The sequence below is a fragment of the Meriones unguiculatus genome, chromosome 11 (assembly GCF_030254825.1).
Source record: "Meriones unguiculatus strain TT.TT164.6M chromosome 11, Bangor_MerUng_6.1, whole genome shotgun sequence".
Classification (NCBI taxonomy): Eukaryota; Metazoa; Chordata; class Mammalia; order Rodentia; family Muridae; genus Meriones; species Meriones unguiculatus.
In genome coordinates, this window is record NC_083359.1 from 102,229,331 (window position 1) to 102,256,513 (window position 27,183).

General features: G+C 43.0%; 1 protein-coding gene and 1 non-coding gene across 8 annotated transcripts in view; one reads left to right on the forward strand and one right to left on the reverse strand.

The window, feature by feature from the left end:
* Disp1 (dispatched RND transporter family member 1) overlaps nt 1–13,070 on the reverse strand; it is a 145,504-nt gene extending 132,434 nt beyond the window's left edge. For 6 of the 7 annotated variants that reach the window (XM_060364863.1, XM_060364860.1, XM_060364859.1 and 3 more), the window contains exon 1: nt 12,914–13,064. The gene's annotated coding sequence lies outside the window, so the exon portion shown is untranslated. Of the gene's footprint in view, nt 1–12,913 lie in introns of all 7 variants that reach the window. The other variant, XM_060364857.1, reaches the window with a different exon arrangement.
* On the forward strand, nt 244–349 carry LOC132646650 (U6 spliceosomal RNA). Its single transcript, XR_009584899.1, has one exon. It is a non-coding gene; the product is annotated as a U6 spliceosomal RNA (small nuclear RNA).
* Nucleotides 13,071–27,183: the final 14,113 nt, after the last annotated feature.

Sequence of the window (27,183 nt, forward strand, 5' to 3'; positions counted from 1 at the left end):
CAAACAACTAATGGTTAGTTCAACCAAGCCTAAAGCAGAACAGCAGCCAGAAATAAAAATCAGAGGTTAAAATCTCACAAATGTTACCACCTCTGAAAGACAACAGGTGGTCTTCTAAATAATATGTAAGAGCCTATCAGCTTCAGCTAAATGGTTAACTGTTGATGGCAGGGACTACGTAAGGAAGACCAGCTAACCTATACTATAGCAGTCTGAAGAAGCTCGATTAAGAAGAAGATATGGGTGCTCGCTTCGGCAGTACATATACTAAAATTGGAACGATACAGAGAAGATTAGCATGGCCCCTGCCAAGAATGTCACACAAATTCCTGAAACATGCCATATTTTTTGATGAGACCTGATAGGCTAGGGTCAAATAGAAGGAGAGGAGGACCTCCCCTATCAGTGGACTAGGGGAGGGTCACAGGGGGAGAAGAGGGAGAGAGAGTGGGAGAGGGAGGAGAAGAGGGAGGGGAACACAGCCGGGACACAGATTGAATAAATTGTAATAAATGATAATAATAAAAAAAATTTTTTAAATAAGAAATGGGGGAGGTTCTGAAACCCATTCACAAACTGCAAAATGTTCTTTTCATTGCCGTAACCTAAAGAAATAAAAATTAGGTCCACTAACAAAGGGGTCTTTGAACCATGGCTTGATTCATGGATAAGCTATGTGGTTTGCAAGACCTGATGATCAAGCCAGTGATACAGGAACTCACATGGACCACTGAAGAAAATGTCGGAAATAGCTTCTGGAGTTTATACTGACTGCGCAAATGAATGTGCTCGGCTCTTACTCAGCATCTTTACAGAGCAAGCCCCTGTCCCCTGAAATGCTCATCTTTTCTATCACAACTACTAAAAACCGTGACCCCAAAACATCAAATTAACACCAGCTGCTAGGAGTGTTAGTAAGCAAAGCCAAACATCTTACAAAGGAAACAGTATTACAAGATTATATTGAAAAAAAATCATGTGAAATACTACTCTCAAATTATTTTCTACTCCAGGATATCCTCCTAAATTTACTGCTAAGTGAGGTTAAAAAGAAAATATAGGCACTATTTTCTTCCCTTTTTTTAAAGGAAGATTAGAACATTGGAACACTGGCTGGCTGAGCAATAAGTGTCATGCTGCTTGCATCGTAGGTATTATTTTTGGTAACAAACTTTTTTCAGTAAAACCTCTTATAAATTTTTTTATTAAAAAGTAAAACTATTTTGAGCCTAAAATGCCTCCAGAAACAGATTAAAAATCGCATTATAGGGAATTCATGAATTAAGGTCATCATCTTTTAAAAGCTTCATTAAGAAGCTAAATCCTCGAACAAACTCTGCAAAATTCTAGTACAAATATGTTTTGACATGTTCTAATTCCAGCCTTAATGTCGTAAATTCTCTTCAGAGCATTTGCTTTACCTAAGCTTCAAAACAGGATTTCAGGCACAAAGCAAGTCATGGAGCCTGTTCACCTCAGAGTAAGATGCACTGGAAGCAAAACTTCCTTCCCATTACAAGGTCTGTCTTCAGACTGCTGTTCTTCTTCCTTGATAAGGGAGTCAGTAAAGGTTCCAACAGGGACATTTTCAAAAACTCTTTTGGAAGTCATTATGAGCTGCCTCTTCCAACATATTTATTTTTGTGTCTCTCAGTGAAAACTATTTGCCAATTGCTAGAGTGTTAGAGTAAAATAAATGAAAAGTCTTCTCACACACCATTACCCTACTATCTTGTCTCAATACAAAATAATGCAAGTAAGTAGATGACAAGGTGGCCTTGTCTCTGACATATGAATACATGGTTGGAGTGCATCTAAAACATGTTGTCGAGTATAGGATACCTATCTCTGTAAATTACTGCTCAGAAAGGCTCCAGAGGCCACCTAAATAATACAGGTGAATACCACTGCTCTTGGTTGCTCACCAAAACTAGACAGAAATGATGCAGTAGTGGCATGACTGTTGTAGAGGTAACCAACCATTTTCCTGCTTAGACATGAGGCCCTGTCCATAGCAGAAAACACTTAGAACTGTGTCTTACTTATGGTTTCTATTGCTTCGAAGAGACGACATGACCATAGCAACTCTTATAAAGGAAAACTTTTTTAATTAAGTTCAAAAGGAAAACATTTAACTGGGGCTGGCTTACAGTTTCAGAGGTTTAGTCTATTGTTGTCATAGCAGCATGATACTGGAGTCATGATACTGGAGAGTTCTACATCTTGTTCCGCAGGCAGCAGAAGCAACTGTGTACCATACTTGGTGTAACTTCAGCATATATGACCTCAAAGCCCACCTCCACAGTGACACACTTCCTCCAACAAGGCCATAACCTACTCCAACAAGGTCATACATCCTAATAATACCACTCCTTATGGCCAAGCATTCAAACATATAAGTCTATGGCAAGCATTCCTATTCAAACCACAGTAAGTGTAAACCTGATCAAAAGCCCATGGTTGCACGGGTCATAGGCCCTAGTGGAGTCATAGGCTCTAGTGGGGAACCCACTATTTAAATTTTCACAAATGAACACAGTATAAAACTACTAAGTATTTATGATTATAGCCACAGATAAAAGGCTGCTATCAGCCTTAGTGAGAAAAAATTCATTCGCAGTGGGCAATGGTTAATGGAGAGACTCCTAACTAGCCAAAGTGCAAAAATAAGTGACTTTTGAGAGCTCAGTATTAAATGGGACATCTCCATCACTCCCTCCACGGCTCTGGGAGCATCATGGAAGAGAGAATGGAGGGAGCAGAAAGTATATGACAACCTAAAGTGAAGAGGAGTGCTAACATACACTACCTCTAGACAGAACATGAGCATTGACCTCATGAACTCACAACAGCAGTGGCTGACTACCTACTTAGCACCTCCCTGCCAATATCCCATCTTGGTATGGGGAGGAAGCCCTGAGGACCTAGCCTTACCTGAAGAGCTACTGGCAGGTAGCATCTGCTTAAAGAGGGGAATCTTTCTCTTTATTGGTCAGTCACTGGTAAATAGCCCATGTTCCAGCAAATATCCCTCACTCATCCTCTTGCAAGCAGCCCTAATTAAACTCAGCAGGCCACAAAGAAACAAAACAAAGCAAAGGAAAGTGAGAAGGACTTGCTGGGAAGAAAGGGTTAAACAGGAATAGTAGGAGAAGAATGACAGAGAAAGTCATGGGGTGAAAAGGACAAAAATAGCTCATTAACATATGAATATGTCTAATAAAAATATTTTAAATGCTGATTTTTTTGTTTTGTTTTAATGTATGGTAGAGACAGAAATAAACTAGTAGAAATGTCCCAGGGTTAAAAATAATGAGAAAACACAAATCTGGTGATAAATGCCCAAAATCCCAACGAAATGAGGCAGAAAAGAAAGACATAAAATTATGGGGACACAGGAAGGGAAAGTCACCTCACTGCAGAGTCTGGTTGAAGCCTCTTGCCAGCTGAGAATCTAGAATTTTAATACAACTAACAATATTTGCTTAAGGCCTTTCTCCATAGCTGTAATTTTCAGCAACTTTACCAGAAACCCCATTACAGTAAGAGACATATCGCAAAAACCCCTGTGCAACCCAGTGGGCTCCTGGTTTGCTTTTCTGATTGTAGTCCCATCAAAGGTTTCTGCAGCGCCTCGCTGTGTTCTCAATTACTAGAGACAAGGAAAGAGAAAGAAGGGTACGGTCATTAGAAGCCCAGTGGATAATGGCATTATAAAAGCTTCCAAACTCCACATGCAGTTAGCACCAGGACACCTGGAGGGCAGCTCTTCCTGAAGAAGGCCAGCACATACATGCTCAGGTGTCTTCACTCTTCCCCTAGGTGCCTTTCTGCTTTCAATGAGCCCATCCCGGCTCATCCTGAACTTTCTTTCTTCATGGAAGCCACAGATTTCCCTCAGTTGAGGTCCCTAGAAAACTAAAGGTTGCAGAAGTGACAGTGAGGAGCTGTGCTGTGCTCCTGAAGCCACTGACATCCAGGAGTTGTTGAGGAAACACTGGGCTGAGCGCCCTGACACCTAGCTGCTCAGCTCTCATCTTGGCTTCCACACTATGTTGACTTCTTTGTTACAATTTTCTGACCAAAGACCCACATGATGTTAGTGAGAAAATACCACTGGGACCAAAGATAAAGATCATCTTTGAGTCACTGTACTCCATTCATGGGTCAGATGGTACTGTACATGGTTTGTCCAGAACGACATCACTGTAAGGACTGATACACCAATGTCCCAAGCCCCTCTTCTGCCTCTACGAGCCAACAGAAGGAGAACTAACTCTGGTGCTAACCTCATTATTTGAATCGAGGTCCCTAAAAGACTAATGGGAGCTTCAAGCTTCTGAGTACAACAGTGTGACGATGCACCTCTGCCTCTCCCATAGCTGATGAGGAGGCAGAGGTGGGAGGCGGGGGAATTAGTGCCAGCTTGAGACCTGAGCTACAAAGTAGGTCTCAGCCTGGGCTACATAAAGACACTGCCTCAAAAAGAACAGAGTGAACAAATACAGAGAAGTAAATTAGTTCTAAATCACAGTGCAGTCCTAGTGGAGAGAATTCCAAGAGGGGGGTGAAAAATTGGTAAGAGGAGGCAAAAGCTGAGGGTGTACACACCATGCAGAGGCAGAAACCATCCCACATAAAGCTTCACAGCACAGAAAGTTCAAAAGCAATTTGTCTTACAGACAGGATGCATGGAAGAATGATCAGGAGAAGAAACAGGGTGAATGCAACAGCTAAATCTAAATACTGTTATTTCTGAGGCTAAAAGATGAAGTCTGGAGAATCATGATAAAAATAAGTGACATCATAGGAAGTTGATCTTACTGTTCATTAGAGACACAGAGGGCTGCAAGAGCCATTTTGTTTAGACAGCATGGTACCAATACAGATATCCAACATGGGCAAAGATGGCCAACACTGGACATTTGGGGGGCCATGACTCAGCAAAAATGGGGAACTGCTAACACCAGTGTCTGGAAAACCCCAAAGCAAACACTATTATATAACTATTCCTGGCAGAAGGCTACTTTTATGTGATTCTGGATAAATACGGCCTTGAGGTCGGAGCCAAGTGCTTTGATCTTGTCAACATGTCTGTGTGTGTCTGCCTGTAAGGCCTGTGTGCCAGTCTGCCTGTGTACCTATGCCCACCTACGCGTGGCCCATGTGCTAGCATGTGCTTGGGTGCCTGCCAGCATCCCCATGCCTAGCCGTCTGTGTGGCAGCCATCACTCAAGTGAATAAAGTATGTCTTATCTGGCTGTGACACCTCACATCCTCTTCAATCTCCCAGCCTCCTGGCACTGGAGCTTGAACCTCAAGATGAGAAATAAAGATAGCATTTAATCTAGATTTGATGAATAGTGACATCCCTAGGATAAACAAGAAGGAAGAAGGGGGGGAGCAAAACAAAAACTTATAGTAGAGTTGACAGAGAATAAAACACAGAGAAAAGAAAATGGGGGGAGCAGAGGGGAAGGGAGGAGAGGATGAATTCAGACACCGGAGTACTAAAATTCCTGTTTTGCATATACTACTTCTAACCACAGACACCTATCTAGTTTTTGTTGGATTTTGTTTTGTCTTTTGAGACACTGCCTCATGTAACCCAGGTGTTTTCCTCGCTTCTACCTCCCAAGCATTAGGATCACTAACTAGACTGAAGTTTGTTTTTCTGCCTTTATTAAAAGTATTACACTCAGGTTTATACTAACACACACACTCTACCTAGGACATGGCATGGCATAAAGGTGAATAAACATCTTTTCCTTCCTCTTCATTCATAACACTGAAGTACGCTGCAAAAAGATTACTTTAGATTTCTGAATCACAGTTTTGATCATTACTATCACAAGCATTACACCAAATTCAGCTATACATATGCCTCCTTGACTCTCTCCACACTCGCTATTCCGGATTGAGAAGTTCCTAAACAAAGGCATCTTACGTGTAATACCTCAAGTTCATACCTGTTCCAAAAAACAGGCTTAAATGTTTAGACACAGTCAGCTCATCAATTAAGAACACTTGCTGATCTGAAAGTCCCTGGTTCTGTTTCCAGCACCCACACGGCAGCTTACAACCATCTGTAGCTCCAATTCCAGGTGATCTGAGGTCCCCTCCTAACCCTTCATGGATCCCAGGCACACACATGATTCACATACTTACATGCAGGCAAACATTAATACATATAAAAAAAATCTTAAATGGTTTAGATTTTTTCAGAAAATTAAGTTTTATGTGACATAAATGACCCTTCCTTGGCAAATGTAAGATTAATACAGAGTACAAGACTCAGTTACCAGCCTATGAGCTAACCAAGTAAGCCCTCACCCAACTCAGCTCAGTTCGTTAAAATCTGTCAAAACTAAGAACAAAGATATAATCCCAAAGTACAAGACAAGAAAATAGTTTCTTGTAAGGAAATTATTTTATCTTAAATTATTCTCTCTGTCTTTATGGGAGGAGAGGAAGGAACAGAGGAGGAGGAAGGGAAGGAGGGATGGGAGGTCAGAGGGGACAGCCAGCCATGTGGAGTCTGGAAGTGGCTTCAAGAGACTGAACTTGGGTTGTGTGGATGTATGTCCAGCACCTTTACCCACTGAGCCATCTCACAGGCCTCCAAAGATCTTTTTATTTTATACAGCTAAAATTGTACTCTAAAGCTTAAAGGTATCTAGCAAAAGCACTGCAGGTCAAGTATTTCCCAGGAAATTTCAGCATGCAGAAGTTGACTGTGATAATGAGCCAGTTTAACTCCCTAGTCTACATACAGACTACCCTTCCTCCATTCTCAAGGCCAACTTTAAATCAACTTTATTTTTTTCTCTTCTTCACAGGATGCTTCTACAACTCTACCATCTATACATGTCTGCAACAAAAATTAACTTCTATATGTACGTAAAGCAAACTACCCCAAAAGTATAATATTATCTCCAGAAAACCCCATAGCTGCCATTGTCAGTGAAAGAGAAGACCCCCCCACCCCCCCCCCCCCGCACCAACAGGAAGGCACAGCCTGGGGTGAAAATGCTAGGAAACCAAGCGGCAAGCACTAATCCTGAGAGTGGATGTGTGCTACAATAGGAATGGAAGGTCCTGCCTATACACAGATCCTAGCAGCAATGGCATGGGGAGTCTTCGGGGGAATCTAAAGTAAGGCTCTGTTATGTATAAGATGGAAGGCATCAACTGGATGAATAGCAGAGTTGTTAAAAGCTAAGTCCTGGACTTCAGGTTGCCTGGATTCAAAGCCCAGCTCCAATAATTACTGTGTAGACTGGGCAAGCTATTCAGCTTCCATAAACCTCAGTGTCTGTGTCTGTAAAGCTTGTGTAATGGCTCTGAATGGGATGGTAATGAAGACCAAAAGCCCCTAAACAAGATATTCCAGTTGCTCACCTGCTAACACAGTAGATGATACCAACATCCATCACACAGTCAGCAAATACAAACTCCTGGAGGCCTTCGACAACCAGGAATTAAATCGCTTTTTAAAAAGTTTCAATTTAGTGAGGGCCAGAGCTCAAATCACTAGCAAGCAGGTTATGGTACTACGGGACACATTTCTAGATTATGCTGCTGCTAAACCTATCCAAAGAGGGAAATGTTTAGGTAAATCAACCATGGGACAGTCAAAAGGAAGCCAAAAAGAGGCGACTATTTCTTAAGTACAATACTTCAATCCAGCCCTCAAATACCGGACTTGCATGCAGGAGGGGGAAAGCACAGGGTGACAAAATAGTAGACATGAGCAATTCAAAACACCTTAGTTCCTTGAGGTTTCAGAGACTAAATAAAGTACCTACTACAGGTAATCCTAAATGTTACATTTGGCTTTTGAAGAATGTTTTTAAAAGTTTATTTTTTATTTATGAGTGTGTGTGTGTGTGTGAATGTGCGCGAGGAAGCCAGAAAAGGGCACTGGTTTTTGTGGAGCTGGAATTACAGGCAGCTGTAAGCTGGCATGTGGATGCTGGGGCCTGAACCTGGACCATCTGAAAGAGCGGATTGCATGCTCTTACCTCTCAGCCATCCACCCTTCAAAGTCATTGTTAATTTAACCCGGTGGGGCTAGGGCTATAGCCCAGTGGTAGGGCGTGTTTCTAATACACAGGAAGCCCTGGGCTCAATTCTCACACTGAAAAGAAAAAAAAAACTTAACAGAAGTTGTGTATGTTTATGCGCCTTTGCATTCGTTCACTTAGCAGGTTAGCCAAGTCAATGCTCTTGCCTCTGAAGCCCAGGGAAACCTAACCAGCATCTGGGAAGAAGTCCCGCTGTCCAAGACCTAAGACTTGACGATGCAAAGACTCATGATACCAAACTCTCAGTCCTTCCACACTTTCTAAGCATTCCTGAGGCCCTATTTGAGAATAGACTGGTAACTGTGAGCAACAGCCATCAGCATCACCTGCACAGGCTTCTAGGACAGAAATCTAGTAAATGCTTGCTTCATAGCCACTAATTCACTCTTCATTGCAAGGTGGCCTTTTTATCTGGGTTTAAAAGAAATAAAACTGTCTAAAATATATATATATATATATATATATATATATATATATATATTGCAGCAGATGGAAATGAATTCATTATCACCCTACATTATCTTTTCCAGCCGGCAATCACTTGTGGTTGTAGAGCAAAGAAAGAAAGAAAGAAAGAAAAAAAAAGCTGGGTGATTTTAATCAGAGTTTGGATTTTAGCCCTGGCCTGCAGCATGCTGAAAGATGAGAAGTGTTCCAGCCCCACATTCCAGTGAAAATGAATTTTTATGTGAGCAGGCCCCGTGCTAACTGCCACCTCGCTTTCTGCACACAGCAAACACGTTCAAAGCATATACTACGTTCAACTACTCTCCACACTACATTAATTAAAGTAGCATCCTTAGAATAACTGATAAATTATAAGCTAACTGCATCTAACAAAAATTTAATGTAAAACACATGTAATAAACAAGTGGCTAAAACACCCTAGGTTGTGCACAGATGAAATAAAAATTTCCTTCTCTCTCTCTCTCTCTCTCTCTCTGTGTGTGTGTGTGTGTGTGTGTGTGTGTGTGTGTGTGTTGTACTTTAGGTACAAAGAACAAAAACGTAAAGTGCTTTTGAAAAAAGAAGACAGTGTATACTGACTGGGGAAAGGGCATTAAAATATTCTCCAGCATTCACTGTAACACAGGATTCGACAATGAGCTTAAGCCTCTCCAAGAGTTAAGTATGAGCACGTACAGTCTTAGTTTGCTTTCTATTGCTGTGAGAAAACACTGAGCAAAGTCAACTTGGGGTGAAAGGATGTTCACTGGCTTATATATGTCAATCACAGTCTATCACTGACGGAAGCCAGAACAAGAAATCAAACAGGGAGAAGCCAGTGACCAACACATGGTACAATGTTACTACCACATTTCAGCCCAAATTAGTGTCTGAAATCTGGCAATCTTCCAAAGGACCCACTCAGATCCAACAATGCCCCCAGGTCTCCTTAAAAACCTGTGGGAAAGGGTTTCGAAATCCCTGCCCTCCTCTGTTTACAAAGTTTGGGGTATGATTAGCACCTGCTTCTTCACCACCACCTTCTTCCAGAAAGAACACTCAACAACTCTTGGGATCCCTATTCTTACGGCCTCTTGGAATATCCCTATGAACGATGCAATAACTAGCTTATACTTGCAAAAGTCTGTCAAGCTCCATGGGTAGCACACTGCACTACGTGCCCTAAACGGACATGTCAGCAACAAGAAGGCTACAGAAGCAACTGCTGGCTTTCCAGCCTGAACTTGTCACACCCGAAAATTAGGTGACTCGGTACCCTTCACTATTGCTCCCCATCTACCTAGGCCCCTGAGGCTGGATCTCTCTCCTTGAACGTAGGCTAAGACCATCTTGCCTAGGCTGGAAGCCAGCAAGCCCCTGGAATCCTACCCATGGGGTTACATGAGTGCTGGGATCAGAACTCTGGTCCTCAAGGTTACACAGAAAGTGCTGTTAGCTAGTCCCCTTAAAATAAATCTTTAAATCGTAACAGTAATAATACATGTACACTGCACATGCATGCATTCATTTTTTTTTTCTGAGAAATCCTAATGGATACACTAAAACAGTGAAAGTCAAACGGGTACCTTTGAAAGTCAGTTGATAAGTGTATCTATATTTCTAAACCTTCAACTACAACAGCATGTTAAAGAAATGCTCAGATTGCTATTTCTAAGTTAGTACTTTCAGTGCAATACCCACACATTAGCAATGCTATTATCTCACTATGATCATTAATCATTAATCACTATCATCGACCCAAAACAGCCCTGACTCAACGCTAGCATTAAAAGGTATTAAAAGTGCAGAAGCCGAGCTAAAAATAATCACTAACAAATAAGTAAAAAATAGACACAAAAATATACCACAACAAGCAAAAATAATAACCTCTCTAGCATAATGAGATAAACATTAACAAAATATGTGTAGATTTTTTCAGTTGAAAAATCAATAGTACCGATAGAGGGAATCAGACCAATGCAGAATTCCTACACAAATGGAGGGCACTTTAGCTTACCAAACAGCACAGTGACAGGATGTGTCTCTTAAGTTTTAGTAACATCTGGAAGTTCCAATAACGACACACATCTGGAAAGTGTATACACTAATGTCCACTTTTCAAGAAGTTATGGTCTAGCAACCTGCCACCTTCGTCAGACAGATACATAACATAGACAGTTACAAAGCAATTTTGTCTAGAGGTAGCAAATTATACACGAATTTCTCTATAAAAACGGTAAGCTGTATCTCAATTACAAACACTTTTAGTTTGCCCCCAGTTCCTCTTCTCCTCGTGGCCTCAGTATAATGGACTGCACCCTTCTTAGGGCTGCAGTCTCGAGTAGCTGCTCTGAATCCCCTTTTGAGTCACTGAGGCCTGAGTCATCTTGGTCACTAAGAAGGAAAAAGACTAACTCAGCAAAGAAGAAAAAGACAAGAACTGATCATGAGAGAAGGGTGGACTCTCATTCAGCTATCCTTGTTGGCTCTGTGGTATCTCCTAGTCCAAAAAGCTGTGTTCCTCGGCCACATCCAATTCTCTGTATTGGATCAAATGGCCAGGAACAGCTCTCTAACAAGGATAAGCAAATTACGGAGAATGTAATTTATAATAATAAAACTAATAGCCAGAAGGCAAGGAACCAACAAACTCAATTGCTTGATATATTACAAATTGGTGACTACTCAAACAAAACATTTAAATGCATGTGTATGAAAGCCGTTTGAATTATCATTTCTTGGGCAGTTCTTCCTCAAGAGACACACATCACACAGCAGAAATAAAAAGAAAGTGTGAATCCATACACACAAATAACTCGCAATACACTGCAGCTAATCAAAAGTTCTCACTAACATAGCTATGAGATACATCTAAATCACATAGAACGCAAGGAACTTACCTAAAGGAAAAGGTGAGCAATTTATTCAACAATTACAGCACAGAATAAACATGCCAATGATTTCCCAAGCCCAAGGAAATCAAACTTTGAACAAACCTCTCAGATCTACAACTAGAAGTCTACCATAGAGGGCAAGCATTCTTATGTATCAAGAATGAACATTTCCACCATCCACGAACATAAAGACTAAAGTATTCTCAAGCGCTTTCTCTTTTAAAAACGTGGCGGCGGGCGGGGGGAGTTTAACAGGGGCTTGGAGAGATGGCTCAGCCATTCAGAACATTAGCTGCTCTTGCAGAGGACCCCAGTCAATTCCTAGCACCTACATGGCAGCCCACAACTCTAGTTACATTTACTGGGACACCCTCTTCTGGTCTCTCTGGAAACACCAGGACCACATGTTTTATCTGCACAGATATTCATGCAGATAAAACACCTATAGCACATAAAAATAAACAAACAAAGAAATGAAATGAAGATGCGCAAAAACATTAACATAGCAGTTAGCACAACAACTTCGAAGACTGCCTTCAGTGTCTTCATTAGTACAGTAAAGCACTGATCAAGATGCCATCCTGTGGTACTTTTCCAACCCAACACACCAGTATTATAATAAATATCTCCCTGGAGCACAGATCTGAAGGTCACCAACTGGGTTATCAATAAATACACGGAGCTTTCTGGTTTGTTTCAAATATTTCAGGACAGACCGTCAAAAAAAGATTTAATCTACCTGTACTGACAAACACGGAGTGTGAGGGGGGTGGGGAATTAAGATTCTAACTCTTGGAATGTTAAACACTTGAAGCAATCATTATACACCAGCCTCCATCAATGACAGCACTCTGGCTTTCCCTAGCAATGCCCAGTATGTGGCAAAAATCCAATCCATTTGACAGAAAAAGTCATCACAGTGGGAAACAGGTCGCAAAGTGCAAACATGAAGGTGCTAGCTTTGTCCAGACATTACAAGTTCATCCCACGACAAAGGAAGTGGGACAACCTGAGCTCGCAAGGTAGTAAAGAGTCCAGAATGAAAACTTCGGTGGGCTTGCTTGTCTGAATCAAAGACCTGAAGTCCTATTAGTCCGACAAAGAAAGGCAGCTAGGAGTTGGAGCTAGGTGAATAAGAGTTCCAAGTTTTCCCTACGAATGTAGAACAATTCTTTTCCCAAAGCCCACTGGAAGAGGGGGAAAGACTTGAGAGAAAGAAAGCAGCAGTACTGCATAGAAAGCGGTGGTTGCTGAGCATGCAAGCCGCGGCTGGTCATCTCGCAGATGGGTTAGGTCAAAACGTCCTTCTCATCTTCGACCCCGAGAGAGGAGAGAGCTGGCTCTGGAGCCTCTCCCTGCCAGCCCCCTAGGCCACTTCGAGCCATCTACCCTACAAGCTTCGGGACGCGGACACACCCCCACGGAGGATGTCACCTCGGCCTCCTCAGCCCCTCGCAGCCGCCCACTGCCGCCAGCCGTCCTCACCCCGAGGTCCCGGCTCTCCCGCCGCGCCGACTCCCGCGTGCTTCCCCGAACCGCGGGGACGCAGCTCCGAGTAGCATCCACGAGGACCGCGGGCGTCCTGGACACTGAGTTCCGAACTCTGCTCCAGGCGGAGCTAGAGAATCCTGGCCCGGAGCCGCGCTTCCGCCTGGCGCGGGCCACGGTTGCCAGCGGGACCGGAAGTCCCGCCTCCGGCTACTGGACCCGGGCCTCCCGCTACCCAAAAGCCGCTGCAGTGAGGCTGGGGTCGGGTGGCGCTTGCTTCTCCTTTCTCCAACTCCTCCTGGTATCCACTAGGTGACTCAGACACCAACCTCCGAGCCTACACTCTGGCTGAAAGCCGAGCTAAACAAAAGCAATGGCTAATCAACCGCGATGGAATAGGTTTTATTTCATTAATTCAGATATTTATTTACTCCATCACTCATGAAACAAGAAAATAGTGGACAGAGAACCACACCTTGAGAGACTGTCTGGTTATCTTTATCTCTTGTTTTCTATTAAACCCTACTTAGGGTCAAGACCAGGAACATGGACTCCATCTCCTTATTCTTCCCAATGTAGCAACATGGAATAATTCTACTTTTTCTGCATTTCAGTGTTACTTGGGTCCTTTAGTTGGTTTATTGAGGAGAGGTGGCTGAATCTAGTTCGTTAGAGTACAGGCTATAGCCCCACAAGCGGCGCAACAACTTGTAACATGGCAGTGCTATGGGGAATGGATGGTGTAGAGAATCGAGCAAGAAGACTGCCTGTGAGTAACAACTTCAGACTGAATTAAAGAAGTGAAAAGGGTTAAGGTAGGCAAGGACATGAACAGCAGTATACAAGCAAGCAAGAGCCTGCCCTGTACAGAGAGCTACATAGACGCACGGTCAATTAAAGTCCAAGAGCTTGAAGGCAAGAACAAACATAGACAAGGCCAGATGATGCTGTACTTTATACCAAATCTTTGAACTTCAAATTTCATCCATCGGAATGGAGTCACTATTAGAATAAACAAAACAGTGAATCCACGGTGACTGTCCTAGTTATAAAAGAAAACAGAAGCAGTTCTCACCAATGCACAAGAAGCCCTGGGTTTTCTATCCAGCACCATATACACTGGGCATGGTGACACACACCTGGAAATTTAACACTCGGGAGGTAGAGGCAAGAGGATCAGTAGGTGAAGGTCATCCTCTACTCCACAGTCAGTTTGAGACCAGTCTATGATACATGAGAAGGATGGCACAGGGATCAGAGGGAGGAGGTAGATGAAAAGAATTTATAGGAAGCCATGGGTAGAGTGTGGGCTTCCCTGTGAGCAGTTTCTTTAACAGCAATACCCAGGTGAAAATGAGTGAATACTAAAACGCTTCCAAGGCTCAGATCTTTGAAGTTGCCTCAACCCACAGAGATGCCAACGAAAGTGAGGAGCCAGAGAAGAGGAGACTCCAGGGACAACAGTGAGGACTGTTGATGCTGTTACTATTTTTTTTTTTTTTACTATAAGTTTCAAATATACTTTTGGCATGTCAAGCTCCCTCTTTTCCTTTTTGTTCCTTTTAAAACAAGGCTTCACTATGTAACCCCATCCAGCCTTGAACTCATGAACTTCTTGCTGTATCCTAGACCAACTCTTTAAGACTCCTCATCTCAGGAATGTAAATATGGCACAGGGACACACAGAGAGAATATAGCCATTAAAATTGAGCCCTACATGTGGTGATGTCAAAAAAAAAGGAAGGAAAGAAAGAAAGAAGAAAGAAAATAAGATGAACAAATGTGTTGCCAAGGAACCAGGTTCTTGGCCTGTTTCCTTTGATTACAAGAAGTATCCATATATATTTCCAAGATACTTCTTTTCAATATCCAGAGAGCATTTTGCTATCTGTAGCCAAATACCCTTAAGGAATGTATCCAGAATGTGTCCTTGTTTAAGATAATCTGCTTCCCAAACCCTACCAGATGTGCAATGAGTAAAAGGACCCATCCTCATTCTCATAGTAAACTAGACCAGATGTTAACACTTAACCCAAATAGGGCCAAGGCAATTTCTTCTGCACTAAGTTTGGTCTCAGTTTGCATGCTAAAATGAAAATATCATGTAAATCTTGAATTAAATTAGACATATGTAAGATAAAGATGGCAGAGGGGCATAAAGATCGAGGAAGTAGAGATTTGGAGGAAGAGATGTAGAATGAGAAGGATTATCAAAGAAGTATTGCCTTAGATCCTATCTTCCCAGTTTTTGATTCCCAGTCCCTTGCAAGGTGGAGCTGGGCTTTTTGGCATTAAATTCTACAGAAATTCTGCATTCTCCCAACAAATGGCCCCAATTTACTATAGTCAGTAGGTTACTATTGCCAGTAACCATACAACTAGACAGCAATTCACAGGACAATAGGCTTGTTCATTCCCTAGCACCCACCTGAGCTCAGGAGACCACATTTCTCCTTAGCCCAGGACAGGGGGAGTTTTCATGCCCTCCTGTGGGTGCCAGATCTCTTCAGATAACTGTCACAATGACCACAGGGCTTGACAGATTAAGTGACAAAATCACATAGATGAGCAGAATCAGGTAATGAGGGCCTAAAGCTGAAAGGAGGTTAAATCCTAACATGTAGCAAGTTGTAGTAATATCTCTAAGACTAGACAACTCAACAGGCCCTGTCCAGTTCAAAATCTTCCCTCTTCCCGTCCTGACCATCTCAGCTCATCGAGCTTCTGTATGGAAAACGCTTCATTGTTTTCTCATCTCTGTGCTAAAACCTGAAAAGAGGAACTTAATGGACGGAGGGTTTAGTTTAGATGCATGATCTATTTAGGTAGGGAAGACAAGGTAGTTATGGAATGGAAGCATTAGGCTGTTTGCTTAAATCTGTGCATTGGGAAACAAGAGTCTGTAGCCAGAAGCAGGGCTGTGCTATAGCCCTCAAGGCTGGCATATCTCTCTACCCAATTTCCTCCATCTAGGCCCCACCTCCTAAAGATTGCACAGCTTCTCAGAACAGTGTCACCAGCTAAGGACCAAGTGTTCAAATACATGAGCCGATGGGGGACTTTTCACATCCAAACTGTAACGACGTGCTATGCCTGGAAGCAAGTGGGAAACCTTTAAGTCTTCTGCTTCCTCCCAACCACCTCTTGGTCTTTACAGTTTATATATATATATATGTATATATATATATTAGCATCTATTAGCTACAGAATTGTGACAACTGTCTAGAAACACTTTTAAGGGACAGATAAAGCCAGGTCACTCCAAACCTGGGAAGGAAATTTTAAGAGATTTCCTAGCTTTTTGTTTCTAGCACTTGAAAACTGTCTCAGACAGATAAATGAGCTAATTAACAGAGCTAATAAGGTTAAATTATTCACCGGACCTATTCCCATACATTAAGTCTCTTCAGTGTATACACAGAATTTGTCTTATCCTTATTTTATCCACCAATATAAATAACAATATCATTAGCAGTTATACCAAAACTATTCCATCTCCCTTTGCACATGCAATAATGTCATGATTGATGGCAAAATCAACAGCCTATTTCCTGCTATACTAACTGTTTGATGGAAGGGTATCTATTTGAAGCAATGGAGTGGGAGTGGGGGGTAATTTGAGTTAGTGTTCATCAGTTAATCATCCTGACTCCACTGCAGGTGAGCAGTGCAAGGGCCTGTCTATGACAACTTTAACATTCTACGCTCCAGTAACACTTCAGAATAAAGTGAAAGATGGCTCCCGACTAACTTAGGAGTGCCGTTTCCTTCCAAAACATGGTCTGTCTCAGAAGTGTCTCAATATAATTGAAATGTTTTGTTTAGCATTTTATTTCATTTTATTTACTGTGTGTGCACGCACATGCATGGGCTTACATAAGTGTATCTGATTGTATGTGTCATGGCCCCTGTGCACCACAGCTCGTGTGTAGCGATCGGAGGACAGCCCTCAGGAGTTGTTTCTTACCCTCTCTTGTTCTTTCTGCAGCTGCTTCAGGCTCGACAGTCCACACACTTCTGGCCAGTTCTATCTTTGCTTCTCATCTTGCCTTAGGATTACAGATGCACGCCACCATATCTCACATTTTGTGTGTGTGTGTGTGTGTGTGTGTGTTCCAGAGAACAAACTCAGGTTGTTAAGGCTGAATGACAAGTGCTTTTACCTGCTAAGCCAACTCTCGTAGCCCAGGCTGGCCCAAAACTTGCTATGTAGACACAGCTGGCTTTGAATGCCTGATTCTCCCACATCTACCTCTTAAGTGCTGGGATTATAGACATGAGCTACTATGCCCAGATAACTGGAATATTTCAAAACACGACCTTTGGTACTTTGATCTAATTTTTTGTGATAGGCAATGCAATCTTGCCCTTTACGTTAGTCATCTGTCAAGCACTGTGTCCAAAAGAAAAAAAAAAAGAAACAAATAATCTGTATGGAGAAATACATAATAATACATACATAAATAATCTGTTTGGGCTCATCGTTCCAGTTGGCCACCTGAGGCCTGTGTCCGGGCAGTGTGTCATGACTCTGTGTGTCATTTGTCTGAGAAAGATAGAGAAAGCCCGCGTACCTCGTGCCAGCAAGGCAACAAAGAGAGAGAAGGACCAGGATCACGACATCCCCTTCAAGGGCACACCCTCAGCGACCTAACTTCCCTCCACTAATCCCACGTGGTAAATGGTCCTCCATCTTCTAATAGTACCACATGTTGGTGCCAAAGCGTAGCACCCCTGTAACCAAGTAAGTGGGAAACGGCAGCAGGAAATGCATTTGCCATGTTACTCACCCATTGCCGCTGCCATGTGCTTTCTTTTGCTGTGACAAACGCCATGATTAAAAGCAACTTGGGGAGGAAGGAGTTTATGCCAGCTTACAACTTAGAGTCCATCATGAAGGAAGTCAGGGCAGGAACTCAAGGCAGAAACCCAGGGGCAAAAACTGAAGCAGAGGCCACACAGGAACACTTTTTATTTTTATTTTTTCATACATGTATGGTATTTAGGGATGCACATTTTATGTTCTCATATGTGGTGGGTACTCATATGTGGGCATATGTGCATGACTGCACGTGTGTGAGCGTGTTGCATAGACTGTCTTCCATGTTGGTCCTCCTCTTCATTTACCGAGGCGGCTTACCACTTCAGCTAGTGAGCAGCCACCTTGATCCAACACCCTGTCTCTACTTCGGACCACTGAGCTTGCAGGTGGACCCTATGCCCACTTAGCTTTTACAAGGCTTCTGGGGATCCGAACACCAGCCCTCACACCTCAGTAGCAAGGCCTTCATCTACCAAGCCATCGCCCCAGCCCTCACACTCTTCTCCCAGTAAACACATTTATAACTAGAAATAAGATAACGGCCTTTATCAACTCTGTTCTCCTGCGCAATTCAAGCCAAGGAGGTGGTTTCCATGGGGACAAATTACAGAGTAATCACGTGTTTCTGTTTCTGACCTCTTGATGACTGAAACCGGTAGAAATTCCAAGAGTAAGAGAGAAACGCAGCAGGAATCTTGGCGTTACGCGTCAGCTGAAAGTCTGGGTGAGCGTGTCCCTGAGGACAAGTTAGTCATTTGAAACTGTAGTCCTATTTGTCTTTCTTCAGCCAACAATGCACTCCCACACCGGGAACTGCCATGCAACAATGGGAACTTTCGCTTTGTTATCCCTGCCCGCCCCGCTCCCCCATCAAAGCTAAATAGGCATATTCCTGCTTGAAAAAAAAAATTAAAACTTTACCTACAGCACAACTAGCAAAACAGGCGCCTTTTTTTTTAAATTTTTTTTCTTTAAAATTGCACTCTGTAGTCTGATAATTAAAATGGACCCAGCGCTAGCTTACAAAATCCCACACCCAGGTAGAAAATGAACGTTCGGTGCTAGGTCTCAGAATGATGAGAAATGGGTTTGTGGGGGTAGGAACGTCGATTTGGGGTAGAGCACTTCCCTAGCTTTCCAGAACACTGAGCCCAGTTTTGTTTTTTGTTTTGTTTTGTTTTTCTTGTTTTTTTTCCCCCAATAGAAAACAATGCCTCTCAGGCCTATCTGCCATCTTGACATCGGGACAAACACTGTTCCGGGAGCCACGCAGAGGAACAGGCAGCACAGCTCTAGAGCTCACGGATCGCGTCTCACCGGGTAGCATAACCTCAAGGAAGTCCTGAGGACTTCATGCTGTTTACGGAGCACAGCCCTGCTGGTTGCGCTTGTGGTCATCACAACCCCCATAATATAGAGTTGTGTGAGAACGCTAAGGGCCTTCCAGGTCTCTGCCTCAGTGCAGTGTCACTGGCACTCACAACAGCAATGCTTTAGCTCTTTCCGGCATCGCTGCTGGAGCAGAGCAACGATTCAGCCGCCACCCTGGATTGTTAGCAATGGCCACTACCCTTAGGAAGAATTTTTAAAAATAGTTTGTTTAGCAAGGACAGGTAAAGATGTTTTTGCTAGTGGCTCTGATGCAGAAAATCTTAGAGAACAATTTGAAGTTAAGAAAAAGTGTACTCTTAACAGTTAAGGGAGGGACTTTTTGAGATTGGTGAGCAAGAACATTGCCCAGAGTAGCACTGGCTGACATGGCATTCTGGTGACCAAGTGACAACTAATTTCCTGATACTTGTTTTTGCCCTCAGCTTCCTGATATGATTGAATAAAAATATTAATGAGTAGACGTGCACATTAAAGATTTAAAGTAGAAATGGCTGATTGTAAATGAAAGTTTAGATTTGTGATTCTTTTAAGATTTTTATAAGATTACCTCTTAAGATGATTCTTTCTCAGTAACCGCAAACTGCAGCCTGCCAGTAAAGGAAAGCTGGCTGAGAAGTTACCTTGCTTGCTCACAGTCTGTTAATCTATAACAAATTGCTTAGTTACGAATGTATATAGGTTCTTGGGAATAACTTGTCTTTCATAATTGTTTTTCACCCATAATATGTAAAACATTTGATCACTGGAAAGCATTGAGGAGCACGCTTTTCTTACGTATACTCATTGTAATCATTCACTTAAAGAAAAATAGAATGTAACCCGTTGTGATTTCTGTAGTGCTTGAAAGATTTGCTGGGATATATAAACTGTGAATGAAAATATGTTTTGGAGCTCACTCTTTGGAGTTTGTTCCACCCATCAAATGCATTTATGTATATATGTGTAAATGTACAGTAACTGGTGAGGTTGGAATCCATTCCCATCCACCCAATATGTGAATGTGTGTAAGCGTGTGTGTGTGTAAAGAGCAGCCTGGAAGAAAAGGCTTGTTGGAACCCACCTGCTGGAGCCTGTCCTACTTTATTATCTGTAAGTGTGGGGGGAGGTCATTTGCTCTCCCCACTCTTCTTTCTTCTTTAGACGCTTTGCCACTACCAATGGAAAGCGCCCCTAGAGCTAATAGCCACGCTTACCAAAATAGGTGGAAGCCCACGGCAGGAGGCTACCAGTACTGGCCCACCACCAACCGTTTAATTCTGGCCCCTCAGTTTTCCACTATCAGTGGAAGCCACAGTCGGTAACAATCAGTCCCGGCCCTGAAAAATTACTCTCAGAAAGTCTGTTGGGTTACCAGCAACTGCTGGATTTATGCCCTGCCTGTTTCCCCAGCTGAATATCAAAGCTGGTCTTTGACAAAATTGTCACCTACAAGCTCAGGCTTGAGAACAATGCAACTGCCGGTAAATAAACAACTATTTAAAACCTTATTGTTTTCAGCAAGTTTACGATTGTGCGTTAGGCTGAAGTCACAGCTAACCTTGGCCACATGTGTTCTGTGGGTTGGACACTCCCGCTTTAAGGGAAAATATGCTGAAGAAATATGCTATTTTTTTTTAATTTTTCAAGATACGGTTTCTCCACGTAGTCTTGGCTGTCCTGGACTCACTTTGTAGACCAGGCTGGCCTCAAATTCACAGAGATCTGCCTGCCTATGCCTCCCTTCGTGCTAGCAATATGCTAATTTTTTAATTTATTATTATTTTTTTATTTTATGTGCATTGCCTTCATGTATGTCTGTGGATGTCAGATCTTGGAGTTACAGACGGCTCATGTGGGTGCTGGGAATTGAACCCAGGTCCTCTGGAAAAGCAGTTAGTGCTCTTAACCACTGAGCCATCTCTCCAGCCCCTGAAATATACTAATTTGTTAACTGGCCAAACTTCTTTGTTTGCCAATCTTCTTTCAGAAAGTTAAAAGAAAGTACAGTAGAGTCTCATCATATTTTCTTTGAGGGGGCATAACAGAACCATAAAATGTTCTTTTTTCTTATCCTGTCTCTCTTAGCAGCTGTGGGAATTTTCATAGTGGGACAAAGAAAACCTAGAGAATGTAAGCGGAATATATGTGGCATTTCTGAAAATGTGGGTACCACATTTACAAGTAAATCCTGAGAGATTGCTAACGCTCTCTGCTGCATCCTTGGCAACATTCTCTCCAATAGAGATAACTGGCCCCTTTTCTTGAGCTACTACTGTTCCCCGGCCTCTCCTCACCAACCTCTACTGCCTTCTTTCTTCTTCTATCTCCCTCTCCTTCTTCTTTCTTTTAGACAGAAAGAGGCTAAAGTAATCAAATAAATTCTAGATGTTCAGTTCTTTAACATGCCACATGCTAACTCCATTTCAGGGCCACAGTTCACCTGGACTCCATTCCCTGCTGAACATGATTCTTGGTTTCCACTCTATCTCCACCCTGAGCCCAGCAGATAGTTCTCCTTTGCCACGTAGGCTTTGCCAGCAGGAAGTACAAAAGGAGATTAGAAGCCTGGAGGCAGAGAAAAGCCTCGCTGTTTTCCTATCAGCATTACCTCAGACCTTTCATCTTAGAAATAGTCAGAAGGGCCGGCCGGATTCCAGCTTTTATCCTGCTTCCAAAACCTGCTGTCGACTTCTCGGTGTGTCTGTTACGCTGCTGGGCAGCCCCTCCTCGGTCTCTGGTCCCCCTTCTACTGGCCCTACCTTCCCTTTGTTCTCTGGACAAGTTTGTTCAGTGGATATTGAACAAATGTCATTTCAACTCGTGGGTGCGGGAAATTGAGACGTATTCTTGAATGCTTGTTATCCAACCTCGGCTTTTCCAGTCTGAGAAAATTGTCATGGCTTTCCTTCCCAGGTTGCCCAAATGCCAGGAATTAAATTAACAACCACTCCACCCTGCATTCTCATCTGGAACAGGGAACATTCATCTGTGCTGGATGAAAAGGGCTCACACAGTGAATGCCACCAGAACAGCCACCCCCTTGGCCAGCTATCATTATTTCCTGGACATTTTAAAACAAGGATATAGAGTGTGGGTGAAAATGACTTTCTAAAATCATTCAAGTTTAGCCCACCACCCACCCAGACCCTGCAAAACACTTTTTGACAGAGATTACAGCCAGACACTGGGCATCTTATGTTCCTCTGGTGAGATTATGAAAGAGCATTGCCTGGGAACATTTTTGCGCGAAGGGAATATTGCACCACATTCAGCTGCTAGACTATCTCCCTGCAAGGAAACTTCCCTGGAAGTTTAAGGAAGATGGCTTCATCTGCAAGATGCTTCCCCTGTAAGCATGCAGACCTGTGTGGACCTGTGTTTGGTCCCAAGAACTCGCATAAAAATACCCAGCGTCATGGTGTGCTTGTACATGTATGTATGACACAACAAAAAAAAAATAGCTCTTAGGCTAACAGATAGTATAAAAGTTCGAAAAAGAAATATCTCAACTACATACATCTGTTATCTAAAGGGGGTCGAGATCCAAGCAAGGTGATCTGAAAAAATGCAAATGTAACCAGTTCCTATTATTAAAACAAAAGTCCTATTATTAAAACAGAGGAAGAATGATAAATTGTAAGTGAGAAAAAGTACAAGGAGAAGGAATTACAAGAATGAAGGAATTTCCAGTGGCAAATTAAAAAATAAAAAAAATAAAAAATAAAGGACTAGGGCAACTGACATCAGTAAGCCCAGGAGCTGGCCAGGTGTGGTGACACACACCTTTAATCCCAGCCCTTGGGGTGCAGAGGAAAGTGGATCACTTTGAGTTTGAGGCCATGCTGGTCTACATAATGAGTTCCAGGGCAGCCAAGGCTTCATAGTGGAACCCTGTCTCAAAACAAATGAAAAGATGGGGAAGGGATCATAGATAACCCAGTACTTCCTAGTCCAGCGTTATTATTCTATTCATTGTGGAACGCACACGGTGAAAAAAATCAAGCTGCAAAACCAGTCACAATTTCCCTCACCCAATATGCAACCTCCGTCCACAGCCCGAAAAAAATAACCCTTTCACTTGGGAAGATGCTCTCTCTCACCAGAATATTTCACCTTCTAAGGTAACATGAATCATTCTGTAGAAGCAGAAATGAAAAAGCAAAATGAAAAATAAAGGTAGTTACCAAATTACCAAACGTTAAAAAATGTTTCAAATACTAAAGTCAGTCTTGATATGAAATGTAGATGGTTTTGAGAAGAAAAAATAATTGTTTAGCCAATTCGACCTGAAACAGTTAGCATACTGGGTTACCCAACTGACTCAGCTATTTTACATTCTTCTTCATCTTCTTCATGGACTTAAGAGAAAGAACATGCCTGCTTTTCAAAATGTATTTTTAAAGACTTTGTTTTCTGTGTATTAGTGTTTTCCTGAACATATTTCTGGGCACCATGTATGTGAGGTGCCTGCAAAGGGCACTGGGTCCCCTGAGATTGGAGTCACAGACAGGTGTGAGCTGCCATGTGGGTGCTGAAAATTTGAACCCAGTTCCTCTGGAAGAGAAGCCAGTGCTCTTAACCACAAAACCATCTCTCCAGCCCCTGTTCTCTTTGCTTAAAGTTCAAAAAGCAGATTTTTTTTTCCTTGAGATAGGGTCTCTGTGCGTGGCACAGTTGCCCTTGAAAATCACAACAATCCTCTGTGAGTCTTAGAAATACGAGCTACCACAACTAGCTTATGTAACTTTTATATACCATTTAACCAGGAATGTTTCATTTTATCTGTGTGTGTGTGTGTGTATGTATAAATATGTTATATGTGGGGAGATCCGTGAGGATGTATGTGTGTATGTGTATGTGACATAGGTGTACGTTCGTGCATAGATATGCACGAGTGAAGATTTACACATGTCACAGTGAAACTCAGAGGGTGAGAATCGGTACCTCTCCTTAAAGGTCATTATAGTCGCCAACACTTCATCTCATGACACACGTAAGTAGGCACATTTTTGCTCATCTGGTCACTCGAGGACAGGGTCACTGACCCTTTGACATGTAGGCCAGTTGTTACTGTTGATGCTGTGGGGACAGGAATTCTGCAAGAGGCTGGGTCCTTGGGAACATAATTGTTGGGTGTCTCAAGCCCCTCCCTCTTCTTGACCCTGGTGACAGCAACTAATAACCGCATGGTGTTAGCTGAAAATCTCCTTAGCACAGATCTCCAAGGGCCATTCTTATTCCTGTGGAAAACGTTCTATAGAAAAGGGGGGGGGGGGCGTGGAAGAAATAATGAAAGGAGGGCTGGAGAGATGGCTCAGCGCTATGAGCCTTGTAGTGCTCTTCCAGAGGGTGATCTCTATTCCAAACACCCCCACCAGGGAGCTCACAACTTCCAGTAACTCCAACCTCTCCAGGCGCCTGCATTCATCAGCACACACCCAAACACACTCACAAACTCGAGTGCGTGCATACGGTTAAAAATAACAGAAGTTTTAAGAAATAACTTTAAGAAAGGAAACTGTGAGGGTGGCTTTAGGCACTGGGGCATGAGGGGCCTTGGTTTGGCACCCCGGAGTGATCCCAGGCCTTTGCACCATCCTCTCTCCATGGAGCCACTGTGTCCCTGTCTCTGTTCTCCCCTCCCTCTGTCTTCCCCTCCCTTGCCAGCCCTTCTGTATTCTTGAAGCTGCTCCAGTGTAACAAGTATCCCAGGATCCTTTAGACACTGAGTGAATTTCTAATTTCTTACTTGAAAATGCAACGCCATCTGGACAAATGGTAGACAAACCTGAAAACGCTGAAAATGATTTACCTTACAGAGCAATCGAAGTCCTGGGGGTGTTTGTATATTGTCTGAGTGAACGTGTACTGTTTTGACATGAGCATGGCCAAAGCAAGGACTCCAAGGTCTCAGCCGCATGAGAGTGGTAAAAATCTTTCTTAGTGAAGCTCAGAGGGAAGACGGAGCTTTCCCTGGGCCTGAGTATGAATGTCGACAGTGTGTGCTGAAAACATCCACCTCAGTTTTTTCCCCGCCTGGGTGTTTACAGTCTTTAGACTCCCCTGCACAGACTGATCGTAAGAGATTGGCTAAACCTGCCTTGGTATACAATGACCCCGCCCCCTCGTTCATCTGTGTGTAGTAACCCACCTCCCTGATCAGCTGTCTACGATGACCCTGCCTCCCTGCTCAACTATAATAAACTCAGCTCACTTCCAGTATATTGAGGTTTCTCCATCCAGAGTCCAGACTGGCAAGTCCCATTTTGTACCATCTGTATGTCTGTCCTTTCTTCATTCCCACAGCACCCCGGTAAAGTCAATCTACCTTGATGGTGAACCCTCATTTTATCTTTAGCTGGAGACTGAACACATGGGTTTAGTCCTCTTTTCCCTCCCCCTCCCCTTCCCCCTTTCTCCTCCCCCTCTCTCCCCTTCTCCTCCTGCTCCTGCCTCTCCTTTCAAACTCCTGTGTATCTGTTGAGGTATTAGCCCTTTTCCGTCCATACCAAGCAATTTCACCTTCAAAGGCCTTGGTGGAAAGCCTAAAAAATGAATTGTGTGTGCCTGCCTCAAAATAAAAGAAAAAAAAATCAATTCTGGCAAATTGAGTTCAGAGTATTTACAATCAATATGTCCTATCTTCCAGAGATAGATAGCTGTTCTGCCCCTAGACAACCATTTCCTAGTTTAATGCTGCAGAACCATTGCTCCTGCCCTGCCCCCTGTCCACCCTTCCAGCCATGTGGGAATCACCATGGGGTTTGCTCATGGGCTGTTGTTGTTTGGCTTTTGCTTTCTGAGTCTTGATTGAAGACCAGGATTCTTAACCCGCTTTCTGGCAAAGTGGTCTCATACGCCACACACGAGCCCATGACTGTATACACCGCCATTGTACCCCAATGCTGGTTCCATTCACCACTGTTTGCTGGCCCAGAGTTCCATTATTTGGTTTATTAACCCTCATTTCAGGAAACTTTGACTGCACAGCAAATTCAATCAGTTACTGACGAAGCATACTCCAGATGTATGCAGTCTTTCAAATGCATGGTTCAACCCAGCTCAGTTCATTAGTGAGCAAGATTTTGGAACTATTCTCCAGAAAGCCACATTATCCAAGACTATTATCCAGTTTGCTTTCTGTTATTATGAGAAAACACTGACCAAAACCAACTTAGGGAGTTATTTTGCTTATAAGTTACACGTCCCTCATCAAGGGAAGCCAAGGCAGGAACTGAAGCAGAGGCTATGGAAGAGTAGAGCTTATTGCCTCATTTCCAGGCTCATGTTCAACTGCCTTTCTTCCATAGCCCAGGCCCACCTTCCTAAGCATGGTATCACCTACAGTTAGGCTGGGCCCTCCTACATCAAGTAACAATAAAGAAAATGTTCCCATAATCATACCCCTGTTGGAATCCAAGGAAGGCAGTTCCTTCGCTTGAGGTTGCCTCCCTCCAGGTGTGTCAGGAGAGCAACTGCAGCTAACTGCAGCACCAACCTAAAATATCTGCCCATCTCCAGCTGCTTACACGCTCTGGAGCCGTAGGTTCAGGCTTCACTGCTTGTGAACTAAGGGATCAAACATCAATATACGATTAAAGTTTTGCCTCTAGCTTCATATTTTACCATTACTTAAACCACAACTTGAATTTTCCTGTGTTTAGAAACATCTCACGAATAATTTAATCGGTATTCCTTCTGTGATCCTATATGTCCACATCATTTGGGGGTTTGTTGTTGTTTTTTAATTTATTTTTGATTTATTACAATTTATTCACTTTGTATCCCAGCTGTAGCCCCCTCCCTCATCCCCTCCCAATCCTGCCCTCCCTCCCTCTTCTCCTCCCATGCCCCTCCCCAAGTCCACTGATAGGGGAAGTCCTCCTCCCCTTCCATCTGACACTACTGTTTTGAGACAGAGTCTTACTATGTAGTCCTAGCTGGCCTGAATTTACTATGCCAAACTCACAGAGATCTGCTAGCCTCTGCGTCCCCCACACTTGGATTAAAGAGTGTGTACCACCACCATTCCCCTCCCACACCCATTTTTAACATGATCATGATAAAAATCAAA